A 25,179-nucleotide genomic window follows, 5' to 3' on the forward strand; every position below is an offset into this window, starting at 1 on the left:
CTTCCAATGGTAGCCAACTGAGCTGAACAGGATTGAAATTACAGTGATTTCTGTAATGTTATTCCATTAAATGAATCTTAAAAACTGAAAGTAAGAAAAGTTGGTGAGGATTGTTCTAAGGTGAATCAGAAGCCATCTTGTCTGTGCTGAGTTTGATTTGATGGGGTCATGAGGTGGTAGTTGTGTCTGAGCTCTTTTTTTTGTGAGATTCTGGGAGCATCCCCATACCTGATGTGGAAGAGCGCGTTATGTTTGAGGACTTGCAGGGATACAACTCGAGCTTGGTTATTAAACTGCCATTTTGACCTAGGAAGGTTTTAAAAATAATAAATCTGACCTGCTCTTATTTTTCTGTTCAGCTTTTTCTTTCCGCAGATGCTGCCTAAACTGTGATTTTCTTTTATTACATTTGGCTCTGTGTATTTGACTAACTCTTTCTGACTCTGAATGCTAGGGCATTCAAAATCTGGAAAGTATTAATATTTTCCAGAAAACTTGGTCAAGAGATGGAATCGGTTGAGAATGTTCCGGTCCCTTTTAGCCCAGAGATTATGATCATCAGTGAGTTGACTGTGTTCATTACTGACCCCAGAAATTGTCACAGTTAACCTTGCTATTTTTCCTTCCTCCCCACCCTCTATTGCTCAACTTGCATCTGGAAATTGGCGCCAAGGTTTACATCTACCATTATACAACTCAGTCACATGGGCATGACATGACCCCTGGTTTAATCAGTTGTGTCAAAACACAGCTTTGCAATGTCAGAAACATTTTAAATTTGCTTAAGGCCTTGTTTTAGGTTTCAGTTTAAAAATTAACATTTTAATGAACTTTAAAATGAGATTTAATGTAACTCCAGTGCTCCAGATCAGCGCGATTATTGCCACCCCTTGCAGCTATTTATCTCCTTTGAGCCGAGCTGAGGAAAACTCATGCACTTTGGGAATTTTGCATTCAGCTGCATGGGAATGTTAAACTTGCTGTCATTTGAGTTGGAGAGCACCAGATGGTTTGCAGAATTTTCCCTGTAAGATCTGAGCATTTGAAACTGCAGTGCAGCTTCAAACTAGACTTAACTACCTTCAGGAAAGTGGGGAGTGCATTACTGTTTTGAAATATAGCAGCCTATAAAATGAAGATGTGTTTAGGGGGAAGTCCTGATGAAGGGTCTCAGTCTGAATTGTTGACTCTTTGTTCCTTTCCACAGATGCTGCCTGACCTACTAAGTTTCTCCATTTTGTGTGTAGGAAAAGGGTTATCAACCTGGGTTCCACGGACCCTTCGGTTAGTGTTAGGGGTCTGTGGCATAGAGAAGGTAGGAGAACCCCTGTTTAACTCATTCATCAGGGGCTTTCCAATCCAGGGTAATGTGCAAGTTGGGAAGTATTTTGTATGCCATAGGTTTCCCTGCCCTGCTCGGTGTCAGGTTTGTAGCTTTAGCCATTACTTTTGAGGCTAGTGCTTGCACACTCAGCAGTGGCATGGTTAGATATCCATCAAGTGGATTTTCTTGTCCAGAATGCTTCTGAGCGGTCTTGATTGCTGGTGGGCATGCGCTCATCCAGATGGCGGCAGGCATTCCACGTGCTCTTGGTTTACTTTGAGTAGTGGGAAGGTGAGTCTCTCTAACAAAGTACTCACCTTTCCTCTGTTGATGCCTCTGTTTGTGCATCTGGATGTAAGGAGAAGCAGGGAAATTCCGCATCAGTTGTTCCCCATCAGCAAAAATGGGCCTGAAGTTACAGGGCTTACTGTTCCCACTCCATCAGCATTTGAGCTCGGGGTGGGGAGGCACTTTTATTTGGAAAAATGGGTGAATGTTTTCATGGAACCCAGGGTGTAGAGTCAATAATGCCCTCTGAAGGAACACAACTAGTTAACAAACTCCAATGTGTTCAGATTTTTATCTGCTTCAACTCTTTGCTACTTCCATCTTCTAACATCATTCCCAGTCTCCTCCCTCCTTCATTTGCCTATCTACCCCTCACTTGAATCCCCCTATCACCTACCAGCTCTTGCTCCATCCTTTTCTTCCACATTGCCATGCCATTCATTGCAGGCACAGGGTTTTGACCCAAAGCATTGACTGTCCATTTTTTTCCATAGATGCTGCCTGACACACTGATTCCTCCTACACCTTTTGAGTGTTTCTCCATTTGACAAGCCCCTCCTATGCCACAAAATTATTGCACTGCCTGGGTAAGCCCCTTCTGTAAATATGATGAGGCCACAAGTCCTTGCTTCTTTAAAAGGCATTTGCCCTGTTACCTTAAAAGTGGTTGCCCTGGGCTGTCAACTCTTGTTGGCCTGCATCCCCCAGATCAAACAGAGGCTGTAAATAACACAGGCACCACTCTGGAATGAGCCAAAAATGTCAGCTATCCTAATCCAAGCCTCCTGTTGTAAAGAAACCTGTCTACTGTCACCAGATAGAGGAAACACAAGAGAGCTGGACCTTTAAGCTGCTGATGTATGACGGCAACTGGCAAAGTCTTGTGAAATGCATGACCACTTGTTACAGGTCTCAAACCAACATCATATTTTAAAACAAGAGTTCAGAATATTGCAGAAGTAGTTGATGTCACAACGTTAATGTCTTCCCTTCAAAACCATATTTCCTTTATTAGAGATGAACTGTTCCAATTCCAGGGCAATGAAAGAGCAATCATGGCATTGGATGGCAGAACAGATGAAGGGGCTGAATGGCCTACTCCTGTTTCAGGATTGATTTAGTTGGAAGTGATATAGTTCATGTTGTTATGACTGAAGCAGTTTCTTAATTTGTGAAGTCATGGTCTCAATGTTGCACAGCGTAATTGTGAAAGAATAACTGTATTTATTGGACTGGCTTCTGGGCTTTGAACCTAACCCTGGTGAGCTTTATGCACTTGGTGGTGAATGGGACTGGGTTGTTTTCCCTCTTCTAGCTGTGGAAGCTATGCATCCTGATTGTGAATAATCAATCTGGCACGTTAACTCTGCACAAACGTAGGGATTAATCAGTCCCCAGAATTCCATCTCTCGTAAACCCGAAGTTATCTAGAGTGCAATGTGTGGTTTTGATGTCATCATTGGCACCTGTGATGACTTTGGGAAGAGCAAACCACTTTGTCATGCTTGTGCCCTGAGGAATTCGATTATCTTGGGCTATAGTATCCCTGTTTACGACTCATTCAACCTCCTGGTCAAAGGAATTGGTCACCAAAGTTGATCCAAACACTGTACCGGAACTTATACACAAGCTAGTTTATGCATCACATTGCATCCATTATTGATCTTGGCTGCTGTCCAGAATCAGTTTTATAATCTTATCCCCATTTTTTCCCTGTGGTTTGAGGATTTAAAACCACTTCATACTGACTGGCTGTCTTTTTTTTGGATGGCTCACCACTGTTTGTATCTTCATCTTGAGTTGCCCTTACTCTTTAGATCACTATTCAACCATGCTATTGAATTCCCTGCATCCTTTTCATTTAGTGTTGTTTTTAATGTTCCCTTTTCATTAGACAGGTCACGTAGAACTGTTGTGCTGACCTTATTCATTTTAACATAATATACCATTGATATAGGGGCATACCCTTGAAAAAATTTCATTCTTTTTATTGACTGGAATAAATTTCTCTCCAGTCAGTTTGAGATGTTCAAACACTATCTCTGCAGCACTCTGGTGAGGGGATATTATAGCCCAAAATAAAATCATGAGAGACATTGAAAGAGTAGATGAATTTCTTCCCCACGGTAGACACTTTAAATACAGAAAGGCATCTCTTTGTGAGGGTGGGGAAGTAAGTTTAAAGGAGATTTGAGGTGAGTTTTTTTTTTAAGTGTTTCGTGTCTAGAATCTGCTGCCAGGGGAAGTGGCAGAAACAAATACAGTTGCAGCATTTGAGAAGCCTTTAGAGTGGCATGTGAACATGCAGGGATATATACCATGTGCAGGCAGATGAGACTAGTTTGGATTGGCATTGTGGCCAGCAGAAATATTGTGGGGTGAAAGGCCTTTTCCTGCATTCTATATAACCAAATGGGGTTTTGTCTATTCGCCTCAACTCCCAGCTTGCTCTTGCCATCCACTGTTATAGTACAAGTTAACCATGCTTTTATGTTCGAATGCATCTGCTTCTACCACACTTTTAAACTGGTGCATTGCAGGTCTCGTCCATTTCTGTATTTTAAATGCCTACTCATTTTCCCTTGCCATTAACTTAAATCTGTCATCTTAATTATGAAGCATTCAGCTGCAATCATAAATTCACCCTCTAAACTTCAGTATAGTTTCTTTCCTTATAACCTTATTTTGCATTTCAAATTGACGCCGGCTGTGTGGTTACTGTAACTTCCCACCTGGGCATTTGATTGGAGTTTCAGGTCTCCATAATTTGTTTTAAGCACTTTGAATAGTGACATTCAAAAGGTGCATTTGCATCCTCAGATTAAAGAATTAGCAAATCAAATGCCTCATTCACTACCTGTAATATCTTTTTCCTTTGTGCCTTGTTGTTTAAATATTAAAGGCATTGATAAGTAGAGGTAGGATTTTTCTCGGAAGTATATTTAATTTAGACAATGTGCAGGTATATAAATCACTGTTTACTATGATATACAGTATTCTATTTGTTTGCATGGTCATGGTAACTTAACTTTCCATGACCCATTCTACCAAGTACTTTCTCTGAGCGGACAGTCTGAGGGTATTTAAAGGGATTGCCATACTGGGAGGGTTTTAAACAGTGACTTTTCACCATAGCCTCTGCAGTGGCTGAACAGAGCATCGGTCTGTTCACACCTTCAGCAGGTGGTTCAAAATGTAGAAAGGCATCAACGTGCTGCATTTGGTCACAGACAGCTCCATTCAACCAGCAAGTCTGGGCAAATCAGAGGACATCTTTCACTGACGAATAAACTCTTCTCGGGCTTCCAGCTGGCTACAGGTAGTCCTGCCGAAGGGTCTCGGCCTGAAACTTCGACTGTGCTATTTTTCCATAGATGCTGCCTGGCCTACTGAATTCCTCCAGCATTTTGCGTGTGTTGCTTGGATTTCCAGCATCTGCAGATTTTCTGTTGTTTGTGTATTGATTATAACTGACATTTATAATGACAAACTCTGCCATCTTCGGGGATGATACCTGGGCATGTCTAATCCAGTGGTATTTATGCCCTCTGTAGTCCATCCCTCCTGATTAATTAGTCCTCATCCAATCAGGTTTCTGCTCTCCCACCTTGTTGACAATCAAATTCCAGTTCTTACTTGGAGGGAGACTTTCATCTTAGTTAAAATCTTTTCCTGTAGATTTATTTCAATGGCTTCCTTTACCAGGTGGTCCAAAAGCCATTGCCACAGCACAGTAGTTTTGTGCAATTTGAAATCCTGTGGCAATTGCGAATACAATGTTCTGCTACCACCTATTTCTCCAGGTAACCCAAATGGATACACCTCCTATGCTTCTTAATGTGAGTTTCCACCGTGCGTCCCAACTGGCATATATACACTGCTCTGCATTCACAAGGAATCCTGTAAATACCAGCCAACCTGAGACCCAGGTCATCTTTGACCCCCATAAGCTGTGACTTGAGCTTCCATACGGGTTTGTAGATGGTATTAATCTAGTACACCTTCAGATCTTCCAGAAACCGTGGAAATGAGCAATACAGGCAGTAGCATTGGGTTCCTCCTTGTTAGGTTTCCTGGCTTTTCTGTCAGCCCTTTTAAGGGCCTGATTGATTTCGTTCACCCTGTAGCCATTCTGTAGGAACATCGTGCATAATTGTATTTCCTTGGGGAGACTCTCCAGGTCTCAAATAGTTTTTGCATGGTTAACCAAAGTGGAAAAATACCATTCTATGCTGTGGGAGGTGTGATGCTGGCTGTTACTATTGAGGTGCAAGTCCTTGTGGATTTACAATAGACACCATGTCTGAGGCTACCATCCGGTTTCTGTTGTCCATGGACTCCAGACACTCCCAGAAGTTCCATGACCATCTGAACAGTATATATCCAAACATTCAATTTACAATGGAGATGAAGAGGAATGGTTGCCTACCATACCTGGACGCTCTAATACGATGGAAACTGGTCCATGGTTGGGAACACCTGTGTTACATTGAGGTGATGGTGTAACATCATTCCATATATTGTTGAGTTAATATCAAACCAGTTTGGTTTATTATTGTCACGTATAGCAAGGTACAGTGAAAAGCTTTATGTGTATGCCATCCAATTGGATCATTCTATGTGTTAATGCTTTGGTGATACGAAAGAAAATGTACTAACACTGCTGAATACATTTATGGGAAAAAGTGTATTGCAAAGGCCATGATGAGGTAGCTTGAGAGTTCAAGTGATAATTTTTATGTTACATTCAAGAGTCTTATAACAGCAGGGTAGAAGCTGTCCTTGAAACTGGTGGTACCTGTTCTGAAGTTCTTTTTTTAATCTTCTGCCCAAAAGAAGCGGAGTAGGGATGTGGTGGGGAAACAAGATGACCAGGGTGGGAGGGGTCTTTCATTATGTTGCCTGCTCTCTTGAGACAATGGAAAGTGTAGAATACTAAAATCAAATGAGCAGTATGCAGTTAAGCCCATGGTATCCATTTACTAACAACTTTAATGCACAGTAATTGCAGAAAACTGTATATGCTTCCATCTTTGTCCCTAGCAGATCCTTCCGGGCACAGGCACCTACTACCAAAATTCATCTCACAAAACACTTCACATTTTGCCTCTTACCTTAAATATGTGTTTGAGTATTTGGCATTCCTACTCTGGGGGAAAAGATTCTCTATGACCTTTCACAGCTTTGAAAACTTTAACTGGGTTTCCTCTCAGACTCCAAACACCTCAACTCTGACCAACCTGCCGCTGAAGCTTTTACCTTTAATCCAGGCAGTATCCTGGTGGCTCTCTGAACCTGTCTAATAAGAGTGATGTTTGAGGCTTTAGATAGGTAAGTGAATATGCAGGACATGGAGGGATATGCACCATAAGCAGGAAGAATTATGCTCAGCACAGCACAGGCATTGGGGGCCGGCAGGCTTGTTCCTGTGCTATATCATGTTCTATATATTTGTCCAAGTTGTGCTTGAAGTGTGTACAATGGATGGGGAGGAGAAAAACTGAGGTAGGCAGTCAGTGATGCAGACATAGATATTGAAGACGTTATAACAGAGATCTTAAATTGAACTGAAAATATATAATTGTGTTCTGACGCAAACACAAGGAAATTTGCAGATGCTGGAATTTCAAGCAACGCACATAAAAGTTACTGGTGATGCTGCCTGGTCTGCTGTGTTCACCAGCAACTTTTAATTGTGTTCTGACCTTCAATTTGTTATAGAAATGTAAAATAGGTTACTTCTGGTAAGATGGCAGCACACTCAGATGCAGTGTTCACACCGGTTCCAATCAAAAGTATATTTGTTCATCCTTTTTTCTAGTTGTAAGGTAGTTCAACACTACCCCATCAGTGAGTTCTTTAATAACAATGGAGCTGGTCTTAATGCATACCGTTGTTGCCTTGACTTGTTGAGTACCAGTGTTGTGTCGAGACGAGTGATTGTCTGAGACCTTTTTATTTTGATCGCAAAATCCCGTTGGACATTGGTAAAATAGAATACTACAAGTCTGGTTCATTGGTGAGATTAACAACAGGGAACACACATCCAAGTTGCTGGTGAATGCAGCAGGCCAGGCAGCATCTCTAGGAAGAGGTGCAGTCGACGTTTCAGGCTGAGACCCTTCGTCAGGACTAACTGAAGGAAGAGTTAGTAAGAGATTTGAAAGTGGGAGGGGGAGGGGAGATCCAAAAAGATAGGAGAAGACAGGAGGGGGAGGGATGGAGCCAAGGGCTGGACAGGTGATTGGCAAAGGGGATATGAGAGGATCATGGGACAGGAGGCCCAGGGAGAAGGAAAAGGTGGGGGGGGGGGGACCCAGAGGATGGGCAAGGGGTATAGTCAGAGGGACAGAGGGAGAAAAAGGAGAGTGAGAGAAAGAATGTGTGTATAAAAATAAATAGCAGATAGGGTACGAGGGGGAGGTGGGGCATTAGCGGAAGTTAGAGAAGTCAATGTTCATGCCATCAGGTTGGAGGCTACCCAGAAGGAACATAAGGTGTTGTTCCTCCAACCTGAGTGTGGCTTCATCTTTACAGTAGAGGAGGCCGTGGATTAACTTCCTCCCTTGCCCATCCTCTGGGTTCTCTCTTCTCCCCTTTCCTTCTTCCTGGGCCTCCTGTCCCATGATCCTCTCATATCCCTTTTGCCAATCACCTGTCCAGCTCTTGGCTCCATCCCTCCCCCCACCCCCCATCTTCTCCTATCATTTTGGATCTCCCCCTCCACCTCCCACTTTCAAATCTCTTACTAACTCTTCCTTTAGTTAGTCCTGACGAAGGGTCTCGGCCTGAAATGTCGGCTGTACCTCTTCCTATATATAGATGCTGCCTGGCCTGCTGTGTTCACCAGCAATTTTGATGTGTGTTGCTTGAATTTCCAGCATCTGCAGAATTCCTCTTGTTAATGACAGGGAGCTACTTTGCCTTGGTTGTGGTGAGGATTAGGACTTCGCTGCAGGGCCGCCTGTTGCAGTTGCCGAGAAGTGGAGACACCAGAATTGGTGTGGGGGAAAGCAGAGGCCTCAGTGGATGCGCTGGAATCCATATTGTACTGGATGGGGCTGGCCCCTCCCATCAGTGCTGCCCTCTGGTGTTTGTTAGCTTGGTGCTGCCCTCCTGTGTTCACTCAGTGGAAGTTCAAGCTGGTGCAGGTCAACTTGCTCTCAGTCTACAGTCATGCAACTGTGGGCTTTTTTTTCTTTCTGACCGTTTTTCTGCGGTTGTAACCATATGTGCTATTTGTGCTGTGTTATGTGCAGTGCGCTGTGTGTTGCTGGTTATGTGTTTTGCACCTTGGCTCTGGAGGAACACTATTTCTTCGGCTATATTGATATCTGGTTCTGTGATAAATTTGAACTTGAACTTGAAATCACTTGTCCCTGAACATGATCATGGTTGATCAACTACTTAAGTATCCTTTTCTCATCACCTTCTCATATGTCCTCTGATTCCTTTCAGCATTTAGGAATACATTTATCACCTTCCATAAATACTTTGATACATGGACTCCATTGCTTTCTGTGATAGAGAACCTGACAGGCTCTCCTGGTGGAAGAAATTTCTCTCGATCACTCTACTTTGTAAAATAGGACTGTGTTCCCTGGTCCTGGGCCATCAGGCACATCCAGGCTGTGTTGTTAGTGTTTTCTGTTTCCTCTCATTTTTTATATACGTCAATGAATATTAGCTTAATTGACCTACTATTTCCTTGCGCATCAGTCCTGGTATCCCAGGAATCAGTTGAGTAAACAATTATTGGATTCCCTCCATGGTAGGGACATGCTTCCACAGATAATGTGACTAAAACTCCAAAGGAGGTCTCAATAAGGCTCTGCATATCTGCAGTAAGACATCCTTGCTCCTGTTCTCAATTCTTCTTGCACACACTGCTAAACATGGACAAAAGACCTATTTACATGTGTTTTGCATATGGGAGAGAGGAGTGAATTCAATCTACATCAAAGTCAGAGTGACAGTTAGAAATTGTCTGAGCTGGTCCAGTGCTACAGCTGTTTTGGTTCATAATTGAGAAGACCTGTGCCCCTCAGTTGGCTCTGGGATTTTGGTGCCTCTGATAACATTGGTAAATTGGTTTATTGCAGTCACATGTATCAAGGAACAGCGAACCCTTTGTTTTGCATGGTGCTCATACATATCATTTCATCACATCAGTGCATTGAGGAAGTCCAAGTAACAAAACGTGGAATCGAGTGTTACTGCTGGAGTGCAGGCAGACAAGTTGCAAGGATATAATGAGGTAGATGGTGAGATTAAGAGTTCATCATTTTGTATGTGGGATCAGTTCAAGACTCCGAAAGCAGTGGAGTATAACTGTCCTTAACCATGTCGGTACATGCTTTTAGGCTTTTGTATCTTCTGCCCAATGATTGGTGGGGGGGGGGGGCAGCTGCAGAGAGAATGCCTGCGTTCTTTGACAATGTTGGCTGCTTTATTGAGGCATCAAAGTGTGGATAGAGTTGATGGAGGAGAGACAGGTTTTAGGACATGCTGAGCTATGTTCTCAGCACTGCAGTTTCTTGTGGTTTGGGCAGAACAGTTGCCATACTAAGCCGTGATGTATCGGGGTAGGATGCTTTCTATGATGCATCAATACAGACCCTCTTGACCTCGGCACATCTGATGGAAATAGAAGTGTATGCACTGCCCCCCGCCCTCCTTCAGTCAATGACCAGTCCCTTGGATTTGCTGATATCATGGGAAAGATTACTGTCACAGTGCCAGGTCACTAGGCTCTATCCTTCCTTCACTCCAGTTTATTAGATATTTGTCATGATCATTTCAGGCTTTGTTTCTGACCTTTGTTAAGTGTATTGGTCTTTTGGCACGGTGAAGGACTGATGGGAGGAAGTTCCAGTCAATGTGTTTATGGATGGTAGTGTACAAGGTCTTTGAGGAGAAAAAGAGGCAGTCGATTGTGCAGTAATTTGCGAGGACTGAGAGGAGTGGGCTGCCATGAAGGGTCAGTGTGTTTTGAGAGGCCATTGATAGGCAAAGGCAGTTCTGGGGGAAAGAACTGCTGATGGCAACAACCTTCAAGGGACCTTGGAAAGGAAATTAGCAATGTCGGTTTAATGAAACTGTGTGGAGCTGGAGTCATTAAGCAACAGTCTAACTTAGATGCCTTTAATGTCCTGATGCTCCAAAGATGAATGTAGAGCCAGGGAGATGTGTTTACCATGGGCCTGTTTCAGTGGTTGTCAAACTACAGTGGGCTGAGGTTGACTAGGAAGCCGGGTGATGTGTAGATGACCAGCCTCTCAAAACACGTCATGATGCTGGATATCAGAGCCACTGGACAGTAGTCATTAAGGCATGTTACCCTTATTTTTCTTAGGTCCAAGATTATGGTGGTCTTAAAGCAGGTGGGGACCTCAGACCGAAGTAAGGAGAAGTTAAAAATGCAAATACCCCTGGCCATCTATTCCATTCAGCCAGATGCTTAACATGCATTACACTCCCAGATCTCGGTGCTAAATCCAGATCTGTAATTCCCATCCGAGTCTGTACTACAGTCATTGGATATTCATTGAGACAAGAAAAGAATACTTGTCTTCTGTTCTCACTATCACTAAGGATGTGCATAATGTTAATTCATTTTATTCGTGGAGATACAATCAAACACATGAAAGTAGAGAGTATGAAGCTGAAGGGGAATTGAGTCTATTTTGTAATGATTAGCTTAGGATTGATTTTTTATGAAGCTCTGACGTTAGTAGGTCCTTGAAGTATATTTAATAGGGCTTTGTAAAGTTAATGAGCTCTGGAAAATGGGACAGTAAAGTATTTGACTTAAGATGTGCCCGGTAGGGATTTTTGCAACAAATCTCTTCACTGATTTTGCTCCTCATTAACATTAATTTTAATATTTCAAGGTGTTTGACTGTAATATTTTAGAGCAGTAATATAGCCATATTCATTTAGGCTCCATGAAATCTTTTTTTGCATTAAGGTACCTGCTCTCACTTTCATACCTCTTCAACACTGAACATTTAAAATTTAGAGGTAATTAAGATTATAAACGCAAGGGAGTTTTCAGATGTTGGAAATCCAAACCAACACATACAAAATGTTGTAGGAACTCAGCAGATCAGAGAGCATCTATGGAAAAGAATAAACAGCTGATGTTTTGGTTAATGACAATTAAAAGTTATTGTTTCAAATAATTGGAATTGTCTAATATGTATGTGGATTTGAACACAACTAATGGATAAAAAAATTCTGTTTAATCGTCCTTCAGTGTATTTGCTGATGTTTGTTAATGTACATGTAAAATATATGGAAGTGTGAGCGGGTATGTTATCAGTGAGTATAATGGTTCAAGTGGATTAAAATTCAAGGCTTCAGTAGACTATGATGTGGTGGATATGAGATTTAAAGATTTGATATTCTCTCCCTCAGTCTGCTTCCATCCCTAGCTCTCTCTGTCTCCCAAAATGTCTCCTTACAATTCGTGTTTTGAGGACACTCATGCTAATGCCACCCACTGTTGTTTATGTTCAGTCTTGATGACGGTCCTTTGCAAAATCAAACATTACAGTGATGATGTTGCACATGTGTCGTGCTTTAGCAGGGTTGAAGGCCTGTTTTCTTAAAGTCAAAATCATCTTTATTGCTATATTTTGTACATTGATACTTTGATTGTATATGAATGGCGTGATTGACACTTTAGTACTCAATAAATTGGCAATACAGATCGTGGCAAGTTTTAAAGACCAATTCAATTTGTCACCAATCCTTTGCCATGGAATCTGCCCATGTAGTGAGGAGTTAGACTGACAGGCAGGAACTTCTCGTGCAGCATTTGCATTCATACCGGTGCCAGCAAACCTTCAGGTCTCTGTTCAAGTGGAAGCAGTTCTGTTGAATGTGTGGGTTAATTTAAGGACCTTTCAGAGCTTGAGACCTTTGCTGGTGCTCTCACTTGCAGCAGTTGGAGGCATTCAAGGAGATTCTGCTGCCTATTCCCATCATCCTTTCCTATGACAATGTCCTCAAGTTGCCATTGCATGTGTGAGTAGACGCACTCTAAAGGCTTCCTTGCGAGGTTTGGGGATTATGTTGCCTCAGCGACCTGCAGGAGAATCTGCCATTGATAGCTTTTAAGAATATTAAAAAGATCCATTATGCCAATATTTCATGTACTGTTTTAGGATAAGGTGAGTCTGGCATGATCCCTTGTTGCTGATGCTCTGTTGCCCTGGTCTACCACAATATTTGATCTGTGGCCAAGTACTGATTGCACAATTATAACTCTGAGTGAAGGAACAGTGATATGACCATTTCAGCATCCTGGGCATTCACTTGTTTAAGTGTTACTGTAGGATGGTTCAAAAAGATACACAGTGGGAATCTCTCATGAAGCAAGGAGTCTTTATTACAATTCAAGTAAAGAGCTGGTGAAGAGAGTTTTTAAAATAAACTTAATGAGTCAAGGCTGTTCTGTGCAGTGTGCACACTAATACTGGCTTTCTGGAAATAATTTGCGGTCTCTGCAGAGATTTCCAACTTCTGTGCAAAGAAGTGTGTTTTGGCATTAACAGGGAGAATTTGTTCACTTCCTCTTCCAATTGACATTACCAGTTTTGTCATTCCCTTAATTTGTGCCAAGTCATCAATCACTAACAGCAGCCTTGATACATCTGTAACCACGCAGCAGCTCTTCCCAAATATAACCAATTAACGGTAACGGTTACAGTTTATAATTGTGCGAAACTCTCTCTTCTGTACTCCTGTCCCCTTTACCCCCTCTCTAAGTAGCCTCACTCTTGGCATCTAGAAAACTTTTTCCAGGCTTTTTTCATTTCTCTCCCCTTGAACATTACTGCTTAAACTCGCCTCCTCGTGTGAAGCTTGTGAATACCCTGCTTGCAGGATTTGAGGGCAGCTTGGGAGATTCTCCAACTACAGTTAACTCATCCTCTGGCACCACTATCGGATTGCCCAAGTTGGAATTGCCTCCCTTGGTGAGGGCAGTCCCAAAGGCTGCAGCTCAGTGTTCATTTTGGATTGTGCTTAAGTGTTTTGAGAGAGTCAATACAAGTGCCATTTGTTGCTGCTTATTTCTCATCCTTGATACTGATTTTTGTTTGATGCATGTTTAATCAGATCTCAAGTTCAATGTAAAATTTATTATCAGTACATCATGTACAACCCTGCAATTCATCTTCTTGTGGGCATACTCAGCAAATCTTTAGAATAGTAACTATAACAGGATCAGTAAAAGGTCAACTGGAGTGCAGAAGACAACAAACAGTGCAAATACAGATTTAAATAAATAACAAGAATATAAGATAACAAGGTAAAGAATCCTTAAAGTGAGATCATTGGATGGGGGAATATCTCGATGGAAGGGCAAGTGAGTATAATTATCCCCTTTAAGAGCCTGATGGTTGAGGGGTAGGTAACTGTTCTTGAACCTTGTGGTGTGAGTCCTGAAGCTCCTGTACTTTCTACCTGATGGCGACAGTGACAGAAGAGCATGACCTGGGAGGTGGGGATCTCTGATGTATACTGCTTTCCTCTGACAGCGGTTCATGTAGCTCTGCTCAGTAGTTGGAAGGGCTTTACCTGTGATGTACTGGACCAAATCCACAACCTTTTGAAGGATTTTCCGTTCAAAGGCATTGGTGATGCAGCCAGTCAGTATACTCTCCACTACACGTCTACAGAAGTTCGTCAAACTGCTTTGGAAATGTTAGGTTTAGTTCAGCAATTAAGTTTTTTTTAAAACAAATAATTCAAATGGTGAGGAATAGGATAGGTTCTTTTCCAGTAAAAGTATGCTCACGAAGTGGGAGGTCTTTAAAACTGAAATATTGCAAGTACGTAATTTGTATGTTTCTGTTAGAATCAAAGACGGATAACGGGTATAGGAATTCTTGGTTTCTGAGTGATATTGAAGCCCTGGTTAAGAAGATGAATAAGGTGCATATCAGGTAAAGGATGTTGGGATCAAATCAGGCTAGTGAGGAGTTTAAGAAATGCAAGCTGACACGTAAGAGAGAGATCAGGGTTAAAAGAGGACATGAGGTTGCTCTGGCAAAGCAGGGGTTTATATAGATAAGCAAAAGGATAGCAAGGGACAAAATTGGTCCTTTTGAAGATCAGCGTGTTCGTCTATGCATGGAGCCGAAAGAGATCAGGGAGATCTTAAATTAATTTTTGCATCTGTATATATTTGGGAGACAGACACAAAGTCTACTGAACTGAACCACAAGGGTGGTGAGGCCATGGACTATATCTGGATTACAGAAGAGGAGGTGTTTGCTGACACAAGGCTAATTACAGTGGATAATCCCCAGGGTCCGACAAGGTGTCTCCTTCGATCTTGTTGGAGGCTATTGCAGAAATTGCATGGGCCATGGCAGAAATATTTAAAATGTTCTTAGTCACGGGTGAGGTGCCAGAGGACTGGAGGATAGCAAATGTTGTTCAAGAAAGGCTCTAAGAATAAGTCAGGAAATTACAGGCGAGTGAGTTTGATGTTAGTAATGGGTAAATCATTGGGAGTTCAAGGGGACTGGATATAAGTATTTGGTTTGACGAGACCTGATTTTGGATAGTCATCATGGTTAGGGTGGTACTCGGTTGTGTCTAACCAATTTTTTAAGAACTTTTTTTTGAGGCAGTTACCAGGAAGTTTGAGGTAGTTTTGATATTGTGGCTCAGACTTGGTGTTTCTTCTCTTAGGTTTGTAGAGTTGATTTGGGGAACAGTGTGGGGAGTTAAGGGTCAGGTTAGGGTTTAGAGACGAGGATAAGGGAGAGTTAGATGTTGGACAGTAAATGAAGAGCTGGGGGCAGCAGTCCAGGTCAGAGTGCTCCACAGTCAAGGGTCGGTGGTCCCAGAGGTTGCATCGACAGGCGCTGAGGAGACAAGTGATCCCCAGCTTGGAGGTCGGTGTGGCTAGGAGTCACAGGGGCCATAGGTTTAAGCTGAAAGGTGACATAATTAAGGAGGGAGCTTCTTCGCTCAGGGTGGTGTGAGTGGGAACGAGCTGCCAGCAGAAGTGGTGAATGCAAGTTCAATTTCAACGTTTAAGAGAAGTTTGGATAGATATGTGGATGAGAGAGGAATGGAGGGTTATGGTCTGGATATGGGTAGATGGGACTAGATGGAAAGAGATTGGCATGGACTAGATGGGCTGAAGGCCCTGTTTCTGTGTTGTGGTATTTTATAAATCTTAAACCTTTCGCTGATAGGTTGTGGATATCGGATCACTTGCAAAATTCCCTCCAATTGATGACGACAAATCCCTTATTTCTGTCTTGATGGATAAAGCAGTTTGCTGCTCTCTGAAAGGAGCAATAAATCATTTTATTTTTCCTGAACTCAAAGGAAACTACAGGAAATTGTTTTAAAGGAATCTCTGGAGGGTTTTCTAACAACCTTATAACTGGAATCCACATGCCAGCAGCTGTTTGGCTGGAGCAGGAACTTCAGGCTTCAACTGTTCTGTCATAACAAATGAATAGAGAAATAAAGGGGCTGATAGACTGTTTCTAGTGGGGGAGTAGATGGCAGATCATTAGGTCAAACCGTACTGGTTATAAACAGCCAATGTATGTGCAGCCTTGCATTCAAACAAGCGTTTGCGAAATCTGTGGGATGGATTGCCAGATGAGCTGCCGTGAGTCTGTGGGCATCTCTTTCCACGTGAGAACTCAGTTTGCAGCAATATCATTGCATCTTGTAAAGAGATTTGCTTGAGTTGTATTTCCAGGCAGCTGCATTTCTGACTGTGAACCATTCTGGTTACAGACAGTTTCTGTTCTGTCTCTAAGCAGCTACATGATGTCCAAAGCCAGTGCCTTGCACCCTTCTCCATAACCAACAGTACCTCCCCACCAGTGTCTTGTCAGACCAGACAGTAGTTACTGATGACTGGAGATGATGTACGTTTGCAAATAATAAATAAGGGTCAGTCTATGGCTGCCTCTTATGCCAAGATGATGTCATCCTCAGAGTGGAGGATCAGCACCTTGTATTCTGTCTGGGTATCCTCCAACCTGATGGCATGAATATTGATTTCTCCTTTTGGAGATATATATACCCACTGAACTGCTACCGCAATCACTGCTGCAGATCTTTAGTCTCCAAGCCTATCCCCTAAATCATCCATTCTTGGGGATCCAGTGTTTTAACATTTCACTATCTACCCCCACCTGAAATCCAACTCCTTCACTTCTCTGTTGTATTTAACATCCAGCTCTTTCCCCAGAATCCTCTCTTCAGCTGCAGGAGGTTTAGGGGGGTCACTACTGCTATATTTTCCCCTTGAATGAGCTGAGGAATTTTCTTTCATGAACATGCCCCCTCAAAAGCCTTTCTCATTACTATTTTTCTGGTGCATTGCAACCTATTCAAATTTTAGGGCTAATTACACTCCCATCTATCCAACAATCTCTTTGACTCTCTGTCATCAGGCAGGAGGTACTGTAACGTTAGGACAATGCTAAGGGTTCAGCACTCCAGATAAATATCTCTGATGGATGGAACAGAGACTCCGATGATGCTCCCAGCAGTCCTCGCAATCCTCTGTCATGACTTGCGGTGGTCAGACACCTTACAATTTCCATACTAGATGGTGAGGTCACTCTCGATGGGTTAGAATTGGGGGGGGGGGGAGAAGAACAAGCATCACTCACCTCAATCTCTTCAGGAAGTGGAAATGCTGCTGTGCTTTCTTGACCAAAGAGATGGTGTTGAGGGACCAAGTGAGGTTGTCCATTACGTGCAATCCCAGAAACCGGGTACTCCTAACTCTCTCATGGAGGAGCCATGTATGTGCATTGAGGATTGGTCAGCCTGCACCTTCCTAATGTCCATAATCATCTCTTGGGTCTTGTCCACATTGAGACTCAAGTTGTGATAGCAGCATTCTACTAGCCGCTCTGCCTCCTCCCTGTAAGCCCACTCATTGTTGTTGATGAGCCCAGCCAATGCTGTGTCATTGACTCAGTTTAAACTGGAACTAGCAGAGCCGTGATGCATCAACAGTGTGAACAGCAGCAGGCTAAGCATGCAGCCCTGGGTGCATCACTGCTCAGCATGATGGAACTGGAAATGTTTCTCCCATCATGGACTGACTGAGACCTATCAGTCAAGTCATGCAGGGCCCAGTTAGAGAGAGGTGTTGAGAGCCAACGGGGTCAGGTATTGCTAGACATCGCAGGAATTCTGCAGGCCATAAAAGAGAAGAAACCCTCTAGCTGGATAGCCGCTTCAGGGATAGTATCCTGGAGCCTCGTGTCCATCAGGACGAGCATGCAGCCATCCTCCATCTCGTGCTGATTCAGTCCCAGACACAAGTAATCTGGTTTATTTTCCAATGATCAAACATTTGAAAGTAGAATTAACAGGAGAGCTGGAATATAGGGTTTCGCCCTTAGTCTTGCATGAACACCAGTGCAGTTTCCTTGCGCACCGATTCTGACAGCGTCCTCCTCTGGAAGCTGTAGCACATGACAACACGGAATGCAATAAGCCCATGCTGCAGAGCTCATCTAACAACTCAGCAATGAGGTAGACTTGTAGTACTTGCTTTCTTAATATCCCGCGGTATCTTGTGATTATAAGAAAGATGTAAAGGACAAACAATTGCACCTTTAGTTGGAGCCAAGTAGCCACTGCGACTAAATGCGCCTCCATCTTGAGCCATCCATTATTGGGCTCCATACTGCAAATGTGGTTGAAAACTAGGGTAGACGATACTAAGCACCAACCCCCATTGACTGGCCCGTTCCAAAAGTGACCTCAACCCTCCTTGAGCAGCCACTCTTCAAGACTTTCAGAGAACACTACTTCTGAGATTTGAGTGCTCTTAGGAAATAGTGGTTGGGCAATTGTCCAAACTGAGCAATTATTTAAGAATGATCATCTTCAGAGAATCTGGAGTTACACTGGCCAGACCAAAGTAGTCCATTTCAATCCCAGATGGACAACAGAGAGTCAGATGGGTTTTTACAGTTGTTTCATATTTCTTCTGGTATCTTTAATGGCACATTTAATTTTTTTAAATTCAAAACTCTTAGTGGCCATGGTGGGATTCAAACTCTGTCTCTAGACTCTGTCAAGTCCAATGAGGTGACAATATGTAACTGTACCCTTTCCCAGGTTTCCACATTCTGCCTGTAGTGGGGTGACAAGAGTTGTACACAATACTCCAAGTGTAGCCGAAAGAGTGTTTTACATGGATACAACATGACTCCTTTACTCTCATATTCAATGCCCCTACTAATGAAGACAAACATGTTATATGCCTTCTTTGCCTGCCTAACCACTTGTGTGTACACTTGCAGGGAGTTATGGATTTAGATTCCAGGTTTCTTCTGTACACCAATGCTGTTAAAGGTTCTGCCACTAACAGTACACTTTCTCCTTACATCAGACCTCCTAAAGTGCAACACTTCACACTTGCTTGGATTAAACTCTATTTGCCATTATTCTGCCCACATCTGCAACAACAACCCACTAGTTGAATATTCCCGAATCAACTTCACCTCCACACCAATTATATATTTAGATGAATCAGAGAGCCATAGGGAAAATGTCTGCAGCTCCCCTGAAGTCTCTGGCTTTAGATTGGAGATTAATCTTCAAATAATGGATCACGCCAATAGTGAAAGGTTGTCGCTCCTAACCATGCATCATCTACGGGTATTGAGCTGGCCTCAGAATAGAGGGTCAACACAAACACTCAGAGGTCAGACCCTTTAACACTTCTACATTGCTCACTTATGCAGATATGGGCTAGTGCACATGCACGTGCTGCAGGTGACCATGTTCACAAAGCCCCACCTCCCCTGCCCATCTACTCCGTTCCATCAGAAAGATATCCTTCAGTGCTTGCTGGACACGCCCCAAATCAGGGGTTCCCAACCTGTGGTCCACGGACCCCTTGTTTAATGGTAAGGCTCCATGGCATTAAGGTTGGGAACCATTGGCCTATACTATCCACTGAAGCCATCAGTCCCACTGCCCAGCCTTATCACAAATCACATTCCCAATATCTTTTTGATAGTACAAAGCAGAGTTCTTTGAGTTAGGCAACAGAAAATCTTTAAAGTTTTACAAGATGTTATTATTTGTTGGCTAACATTAGCTGTGAGACAAAACCCATACCAGGAGGAGGACAGCGGCAGTTCAAGATGGTGATCTAGCTCAAGTGCAATTTGACAAGCTGGGCAGCGAGTTACGTCTCACAAATTATTAGGTATACATTTGTGATTAGGTATGGTTAGATTAGTTTAGCTTTGTTACACGTGCATCAAAAGATACAGTGAAGTGCCATTTGCGTCCCAAAACATGCTGGGAGCAGCCCACAAGTGTCGTCATGCTTCCTGCCAACATAGCACGCCCATAGCTTACTAACACAAACCTGTACGTCTTTGGGGTGTGACAGGAAACCCACACAGACATGGGGAGAACATACAAACTCCTTACTAACTGTAGTGGGAAATGTACCCTAATCACTGGTGATGTAAAGCATTGCATGAACCATTACACAACCATGTCGGCTTTTGTACAGAGCAAGTAGGAACTACATCAATGACAAACACATCCTCAAAACCCACAAGCACACTATCACAGAGGACACAGATTAGTAAAGCAGCCATATGTAAGCTATGGGGAAGACCCGCTGGATTACTTCCTCCAGACACACTATTCTGTTCCGTTCTACTGGAAGGAACCTGCTTCTTTGGGACAAGGAAACTCACATTTTGTTTGCCTGCTAGATGTCATGGTGGGAGGCAGTAAAGACAAAGGAGTGCTCATCTTTAAATTATATTTATGTCATGAACATTTGCTGCATAAATTAATGAAACACCATAATTTTTGTCAGTACAGATTTTAAATCTTGTAAAGACTTTCTAAAAATAAGCCTTTTGTATTTAATTTGAAACCAGTACTTCCAATCTGTCGGGCCCTAAAATTTGAATAGGTTGCAATGCACCAGAAAAATAGTAATGAGAAAGGCTTTTGAGGGACGTTAGGACAAAAACTGTTAGGATGAGATGTTGCTTTGGATTTCCATCATCTGCAGAATCTCTTTTGTAAAGTTGGGAAACAGCTTCTTCCCCCAGGCCGTAAGACTACTGAATTCCCTCCTGCTACCCAGGTCTCATCATGCATGAAGCGCCATATACTCTTTTTAACTTGCGTTGTAATTGTACCTTATCACTTGTTAATTTACTAGTGGTAATGCTACATTTTGTTATGCGTGTGAGTTATATGTACTGTGTTGTTCACCTTGGTCCAGAGGAACATTGTTTCGTTTGTCAGTATATGTATGTGGTTGAATGAAAATAAACTGAACTTGAATAATGTCATTTTCATTGTATGGGGATGAACACATCACTGTCATTTAAACCCCTCCAATGTTCTCCTTCTCGACTTCTGACCCACTTTCCACCACCCCACTGTCTCTGTAAACGTTAGTTTTAGACTCCTGTTTTTGGCAATCCATGTTGAAAATTGGCACTAATTTGGCATCGGGGCAAATCATTGTGCCGATCTAATGTTCCTAAAATGAGGAAAATTCAATTTCTGGACATTTGTAGAAGAGCATAGTCTGAAATTACTGAGGACTTTAAAATTGTGGGGTTTTTTTGCTTTCATTGAAAGCTTGCAAAATGTGAGTCAAAGTTAATGCTTCTGAACAAGGGAGCTATATTTAGCTATATTTAGTTTTGAATAAAATAGCAGCTGATCAGCAAGAATGTTCTGCTTTTTCCTGTTCCGAACATCAGCTCAGTTTGAGTTATGTTTAAAGTGGTCACATTTTGAAGCCTTATAATATCAGTAAATGTATGTAGTACGAAAAGGAAGCACAGCGATTTAAATTTCCATTTTATTAGGCAGAAAACTTTATGCTGAGGCCACTTCAGGAGTCCGGCATTTAAAGTGTCCTGAGACTTTCCCACATGACCAGAGAAAGTTTCAGAATGGGTTTCTATTCATCGCCTATGAAAATAACAGGAATATCCAGATAAAATGCAAAGTTGCAATGGTGGAAAATGCTGGCAAAAAGCTGGTATGTTGGGATTGAGAAAATGGAGAAGTTTGAACTTAATTTACATGATTCATAAGAATCTTAAAGCCCTAGAGCTTCCAGTCCCAGGAGAGAGTCATGCAGAAACCGAGGTGTTCATACAGATCAGATATTAATTCAGGTGGTTTTGATTCAAAATGAAAATTGCACAATCATTCTTGACGTTGGTGCATTAGAAAGAAATGTGTTAGTCAGAGTGTTATGTGGAAGTGAAACAAAACATCTCTAGCCCAGTAACTATTGGCCCATAACACGCAACCCACTGATTTTTCCGTTTATTCTGCAGGAATACTTTCTGAAGAGAGCTCTATCGGCCTTTGTAGCTGGGCCCTTAACCTTGCATTTACTTAACTTCAGTCATCCTTTTGGGAACTTCTGTATTAGTGAAACTCGTGCTTTGTGTTGCCAGGATTTTTTGACATTGATGTACGGTACTACATGAAGTAAGTGGATGAATTAGTGGGGTTGGTGTCTTGGCACTTTTGCTTCCTTTGTGAACAATATTAATTTATGGAGTTGGGAGATTTCAGACTAAGACAGACTTCAATTATTTAACTGCTGTGCAGGTGAAAATCATTCAAACTAGCTGGATGTTCCATTCTCCATTCAACAAGCAGTAAATCTGTATTGGGTTTAGAAATGGCCCAAGAATAACATCTGAGACCTTCCCACTAAAAAAGGGCTTTCTGTTACTCGGGTGATTTGTTTTACAGGAAATGTTTGCACTTCATAAGTTTAAACTAGCGTGTATGAAGGAGAGAATCAGGTCAGGCTGGTATAGAACTCGAAGGCTGAATCTTAAAAAGGAGGACTTGGTGTAATATGTGGTTTCCATCGGCAGAGATTGTCCCAGGGAACCAGATAAAAAGCTTGCTATCTGTACGTCAAGAGCAGGACTTTGTTAGCGGGTAACTCTTATCTAAACTAGTGGCAATCTGGGGTGGGGGAGGAACCCAGTACAGGCACAGTGCTTCTCCTGGCTCAGCTGTGCCCTTAAATTGCAGTACTAGGCCCTTTCTTTGGGCTTAAGGCAGACCTCACTGCCTACCACCTCCTTGTTGGTCATCTACTCATAGCTGCAGGTTGAGCTGGGATGACAGCAGAATCTAAGAGGGTAATTGCCAGGCAATATAATACATCTATCCATACCCATTTTGTTATTCTGGGCAAGTTAAAGTTGAACCTTGTAACTGAGCTCAGACTGATCCAATAGTTGTGGAATTCCAAGGATTTTGGCTCCAAGCTCGGTACGGTGCAGAAATTCAAACCTGCCATTTGCACCTTCTCTCCGTGACCATGTGGGTTTCCTCTGGGTGCTCCGGTTTCCTCTGAGAGTCCAAAGATGTACCGGTTGGTAGGTTAATTGGTCATTGTAAATTGTTTCATGATTAGACTAGGATGGTTGCTGGTTGGGGTGGCTCAAAGGGCACTGTATCTAAATAAATAAACTGCAGCGCTCAAAGTGTTAATTCCCCACTCCCCACCCTCATCCCTCCTAGGCTTCTCCAGTCTTCCCACAGCTAAGTGTTCTTTTTCAAGCTATCATCTCTGGGAGATTTAACAACTAGATTTATAAAAACATAATATTTGGCAAAAGCACCACCACCTCCTTTGGGAGGTGTGTGTGGAAAGTTAGAGTTTATTTGAACGAATGCAATGTTTCGGTTTCTAGCAAATTATCTGCTGGCTTTAACCACTGTATTCTGATTGGTCAGAAGAGCTGGACATTAAAAAAATTATGTGCTGAATGAATAGAATTATTTAACTGTACTTGGAGGGATTGAGGTTGTGGCAGTTATTGCAATGCATATTGGACTGGAAAAAGTAAGTTTGTTCTGTGTGGTAACATCAAATTTACTGCTCAGGAGTGCAGAGGAGAGTTCTTACAATGACACAGATATTCATCTTGTGAGTGGAGAATTCTGTCCCAGGAAGAAGTTATGTTTCTTTTGATATGCTTTTATTCTGTTATGAAGTATTAATGTAAAGATTGGTAACAGGAAGAGGTTAGTTAGCAAACACACAAAATGCTGGAGTAACTCAGCAGGTCAGACAGCATCTAAGGAAAGGAATAAAGTGATGACATTTTGGGCTGCACCAAAAGGACTGATAACTGGCATAACATTGTCCCGATGCAGGGTCTTGGCTCGCACTTCATTTGCTCTTGATTTCCAGCATTGGCAGAATCTCCTTGTGTAAACGACCAAATTCTATGTAGCTGAGTCATGGCAAGGCTTTGAGGAAGATAATAGATCAGAAGAATTTTTGGGGAAACTCTGAATTATCAATAATCTGAATGCTAGTGTCAACAGTGCAATGATTATCCATGGTTACAATTAGAGCTGCAGAGAAATCGTATCTCACACAGTATGGCCCTGCAGAGCACTGATTTATTGCAGTGTTCTTGACCATGGAGTTGGAACATTGTAGGAATGTACTTTGTAAAACTCAACATTTGCCTGTGCTGTGTGTCTGGGAAGATGGCCCTTGACCTCTCCCAAGTTGGTTTCGATTGAAAAATCTGGTCTCGAGAGCTCTGCAACCAAACAATGGGGGGGACGTGGGAGCCCTATCACTTCTAACAATAGGTGTTGAGAGCAATGGAGGTACATGGGAAGTCATCAATACATCCTCCAGGTACTGCCAGCCCTCAGTAGTAGTCCTCACTCACTGTCTAATCTTCAGTATTCAAAGTATTTTATTATTAAAGTATGTATGTAGTACACAACCCTGAGGTTTGTCTGCCCACGGACAGCCACAAAACAAAAACTATGGAATCTGTTCAAAGAAAAACATCAAACCCCTGCCTCCCCCACGCACAAAAAAAAAATGCAGATAGCAAAAAAAACAAGCAAAAAATACAGAATATGAAACACCAACCCTTACAGTTATCAAAAGAGTCCAGGCATATTCAGTTCAGTTCACTCTAGTGTTGTGTTGTTTGTTATCTGCAGGCTGCCCCAATCAAAATTGCACAAAATAGCAAAAAAAAATTACAAACTTTGCAATCATATGTTTGGATTCAGTTTGGTGAATAAACTGCAGAAGGCATGTGACAAAAAAGGCTTTATTTTAAAAACAGGAAGTTATTTAATTCCAGTTACTTCATAATGTAATTATATTTATCAGAATGCCCTGTACAGTTTAAATTAAATTATTTAATCCAGAAATGATTGAGTGAATTGCAACAAACTCGAGAAAAAATTGCTAAATTAGATCTCTCCTGTCTTCTGGGCAGTGTAGCTTTGTGTGGAGTGCGCAGCTTGTAGGGAAGCGGCCCCTCCCATGCTGCTCATAGTCTTCACTCATTGTTGAGTAATGTATGAAACCCTCGTAGAACAGGGAACAAAGTTGAGGGTGAAATGCAAAGTACACACGAGGAGCAAAAAAGAAACTACTTGCTCATTTTCACACAAGGTTTTACCCGGGGATGTTGAAAAACAAATCCTGTTTTTAAATTCGCACCACGTTACTAAATGCCTCTGTTCTTGTT

At 42.3% G+C, this 25,179-nt stretch overlaps 1 protein-coding gene across 9 annotated transcripts in view; it reads left to right on the forward strand.

Annotated features, from left to right (window-relative positions):
- Positions 1 to 25,179, forward strand: part of rhbdf1a (rhomboid 5 homolog 1a (Drosophila)) — a 383,683-nt gene that overhangs the window by 206,547 nt on the left and 151,957 nt on the right. Inside the window, exon 1 of one of the 9 annotated variants that reach the window (XM_072268569.1) lies at positions 21,973 to 22,129. The exons of the other annotated variants lie outside the window; for them this stretch is intronic. The gene's annotated coding sequence lies outside the window, so the exon portion shown is untranslated. Of the gene's footprint in view, positions 1 to 21,972; positions 22,130 to 25,179 lie in introns of those variants that run through there. 9 annotated transcript variants of the gene reach the window in all.

Source organism: Mobula birostris, chromosome 9 (genome assembly GCF_030028105.1).
Source record: "Mobula birostris isolate sMobBir1 chromosome 9, sMobBir1.hap1, whole genome shotgun sequence".
NCBI classification, from domain to species: Eukaryota; Metazoa; Chordata; class Chondrichthyes; order Myliobatiformes; family Myliobatidae; genus Mobula; species Mobula birostris.